Here is a 3,936-nt window from a genome sequence, read left to right as displayed (position 1 = left end):
AGCATTTTGAGGGCAGGGGTTGTTTTAGCTTTTCTTTGTATCCCGAATCTGACATAATAAATAATCAATGCTTGCTGACTGACTGATCAGTCTTGTGAATGTTTCAAGTCAAGTAGCTCTTCCGTTCTTTTCCCCATCACTGGTTATCACCACCACCACTGCCTCTAAGAATCAGGTATGTCGCCCTTTGGGGAGACCCCCATTGCCATGAACAATGATCCTGGGGCCTCTTCAGGGTGGTGAGACTGGGGGAAAAGGTCAGGTCAGAATCCTCTCTAAGTTAAATACTGACTCTTTCCTTTTAGTTTCCTTATCTGCTCCAGGATGTTTGCAAGGTAAATGCCTCCTCCCTCCCTTCAGAAGCAGGTGTGAAGAAAAAGTAAAAGAGAGAAAGAAAGAAGAAAATGAGAGAGAAAAATGGTGATGATGGAAGTGAGCATTGATGTCCTCTCTCTCTTAATTTCAGGGACTTCTCTGGAGCACTACTAGTACCACTAGTTACTTGCCCCTGTTCTAAGCAGGGACTGGTGGGGGCAGCTCTCTTGTTTCTATAACTGTCTGTTCTACTGCTCCTCACAGTTGGCATCACCCATCTGGCCACCTATATTTATCTCTATTTACTATAGAGTTCTGAGTCCAGGGTTCAAGGAACAGACTCCAGTTAATTCTTGAGCTTCATCGAACTGATCACTGGTTTCTATGTGGCCATTAGAAAGCCAATTATTATGTTGGTTATTTCTTTCTCAAGTCCACCCCCAAGCCTTGGGTGGAAGAAAGTAAAAGACTTTCTGTAATCAGTGATGGATATACCAGGGAAATATCTCCTAGTCTTACAGGATGATGTTTCAGAAAGCAGAGGTGGAAGTAGGAGGTTAGGTGAGATAATGAGAAAAGTATAGTTTGGTCTCAAATGAGAAGGTGGGGTGACTTGAGCCCCAAAAGGTTTGGGATTATCTGAATGTGAAGACACAATGCTATTGTAAGGGTAAAATAGAAGCACTCAGTTTTCTTAGATAGAATCATTTCTATTTTATTCTCTTCAGCAGCTTGAGAATGAAGTGAGGCTGTCTGGGGGAGTGGGTAGGAAGGCACAGATAGCCACAGTCTTAGGGCATCCATCTGTGAGCACTGCCAAGGTGGAGGAATGCCAGGTGTTCAGTTTCTAGTTTAAACTGTGAATAAAAAGAAGAGACAACAGTCAAAACCAAGACCCTCTTCTCTTTAAACAAGGACATAAGCCTATTGGAACCTGGGGAATAGTTCATCAAGCCCTTCTGTCAGAGGGCTCTGGTTTTGTTTTTCCTTAGTTTTTGTCTGTTTGTTTGTTTGTCAAGCCTGAGAGAATCAGAGATGAGAACACGGTCTAGAAGAACTTCCCTGGCACAGAGATGAGAAGTAATGGAATGAATATCTTTATAGCAATGCAAATGTGGTTGTTGTTCAGCTGTTTTCAGTCATGTCCCATTCTTCATGACCCCATTTGGAATTTTCTTGGCCAAGATACTGGAGCTGTTTGCCATTTCATTCTCCAGTTCATTTTACAGATGAAGAAACTGAGGCAAACAAGGTTAAGTGACTTATCCAGGGTCATACAGCTAGGAAGTGCCTGAGACTAGATTTGAACTCATGAAGAGGAGTCTTCCCAACTCCAGGCTTGGCACTGTATGTACTATTGCACCACCTAGAAGCCCAACAATGCAAATACCCAAATGTATTTGTATATCATTCCTCCAATCTTGTACTGTCATAGAATATCAGAACCCAAAATGATCTTTGAAGATATCGAGTCTAAATTCCTCATTTTATACAAAGAAATTTAGTTTGAGAGGGACATGACTTGACCAAATTTACACAGCTAGTACTCAACAAAGTTGGAATTTGAATTCAGGTCTTCTGACTCAAAGTCCAGAGCCCTTCCCACTTCACATAATTACCTCGAATGGGCAACTATTCCTTTGCTTTTCCAATACCTTTACTGGCAGAGTCCAGTGTCTTCTTGATTGCCTGGAGGAGTGGAAATGGACCCTTTTTGCAGAATTCACCAGTAAAGTCATCCAAGTCAATGGACCAAATCATGGCCCCTCCCAATCTTGAGTTCTTCAAATACTGGACCTGAAGGAAATATACAGGGATGTGGCAGGGAGGCTGAAAAGAGCACCTAATGGTCCTCCTAGGTCTCTGGGAATGACTCAACATTAGACTCTGGTTCAGATAAGGGAATGGCTTAATTTAGCAGCAAACATTTAGATTAGAGAGAGAAAAGAACTTCCTGGTAGGACTGGGAAACTGACGGAGCCCACAGACCCAACATTCTTAGAAGACAGGGTAAAGACCTTCATTTCTTTCCCTCACTTTCTCCCCTACACACCAATGCTCCATGGAATAATTGAGCAGACACAGACACCAGGATTCCCAGGGTGTCTGAAAGTACTTAGGACTCTGGGACCATAGCAAGGGGACTGCTTCAATTACAGTGGCCTTGGAGATGACCAGATGGGTGATGCCAACCATGCTTTCTTCTCCTTCCTTCTTTGCTTTCTTCCTCCATTCCTTGCATCTTTGCTTGCTTGTTTCTTTCTTCCTTGCTTTCTTCCTTTCTTTCTTTTTTCCCTCTTTCCTTCCTTCCTTTTTTCTTCTTTTCTTTGTCTTTGTTCCTTTTTTTGCTTCTTTCCTTTCTTCTTTGCTTCCTTCTTTTTCTTTCTTTTCTTCTTTCCTGCCTTCCTTCTTTCCTTTTTTTGATTTCTTGCATCTTTGCTCCCTTTCGTCTTTGTTACCTTCCTTTGCTTCCTTTCTGCTTCCCTTCCTTCTTTTTTTCCTTCTTTCTTTCCCTCTTTCTTCCTCCCTTGCTCTGCTCTTCTCTTTCTTCTTTTCCTTCCCCGCTTTCAATCTTCTATGCCTGAGGTCCTCAGAAGATTTTTTAGCCCCACTATTGACCTTAGCCTAAAGAAACCACTGGAACTTCATCCTAGAGCCACCCTGGAGGCTTTTATGCCTCCTTTCTTTGTGTGCTGAGTGTAGCCAGGGTTCTTTCATTGTTTCCATCACCTTGGTCACACTTACCTTGGTCTCCACACTCTCCACATCATCAAAGCCGACCCATTGGTTGCCCTTGACGGCATAGGATACCTGCTGTTCTGGGATTTTTTTGACTGTGGCACCTTGTATGAACTGGCATACCTAAGAGAATGAGGAGGAGGTAGGAAAAGGGTGGAGAAAGCAGTTAGCCCTGGAATCTTCTAAGGCAGAGATGTTTAGCCTAGTGTCCACAGACAGTCACTGGATAGATTTCAGGGAGATCTGTGGATTTGTTTTGTTTTAATATTTTGATAATTGGTTTCCTTCATCATCTGATGTATTTCATTTTATGCATTTATGTTATTTTGAGAAGGAACCTCAAGGCTTCACCAGACTCCCAAAGGACCCATGACGCAAAAAAGGCTAAGAGACTCTGTTCTGGAACATTGCCCTATACCTAAGCAAGGACACCTGGCTATAGAATTCCCAAAAAGGGGCCACCTGAAGTTGGCTAGCAAAGGAGATCCTTCCAAGACCATTAATTCTATTTTTTGAATGGGCTCTCCTGTTAAGTTTTCCCTTGTAGCCACTGAAATCTGAATCAACAGCTTCTACCCATAGCTCCTAGTTCAACCCTCTGAGTCTGAACAGAATCAGTCATGTTCTGTCTTCCCAGCAATACCAGAAGGTCAGAGAAGGCAAGGATTGTCTTATTCATCCTTGTGGCAAGTACCATGACTTATACCTAGTAGGTTCTCAATGTTTATTCAATGATTGATTCATTGACCTCCAGAGTCATCTCCACTTTTTTGTACATATTCTAGGGAAGATTGAAAGGTAGCAAGGGACTCCCTCCTCCCGCTCCCATCAACAAACCAGCATAGATTACCAATGGCCTGAGCCTTGGAGCTCACTAAGTAG

At 42.8% G+C, this 3,936-nt stretch overlaps 1 long non-coding RNA gene across 1 annotated transcript; it reads right to left on the bottom strand.

Moving 5' to 3' along the window:
* Positions 1–20: 20 nt before the first annotated feature.
* On the bottom strand, positions 21–3,173 carry LOC114032898. Its single transcript, XR_003567894.1, has 3 exons — positions 3,061–3,173; positions 1,971–2,112; positions 21–1,172 (listed from the first exon to the last, which is right to left on the bottom strand). It is a non-coding gene; the product is annotated as an uncharacterized LOC114032898 (long non-coding RNA).
* Between the last annotated feature and the right edge of the window lie 763 nt (positions 3,174–3,936).

This window comes from Vombatus ursinus, unplaced genomic scaffold (genome assembly GCF_900497805.2).
Source record: "Vombatus ursinus unplaced genomic scaffold, bare-nosed wombat genome assembly UNPS02005866.1, whole genome shotgun sequence".
NCBI classification, from domain to species: domain Eukaryota; kingdom Metazoa; phylum Chordata; class Mammalia; order Diprotodontia; family Vombatidae; genus Vombatus; species Vombatus ursinus.
This window is presented reverse-complemented; position numbering and strand designations above follow the sequence as displayed.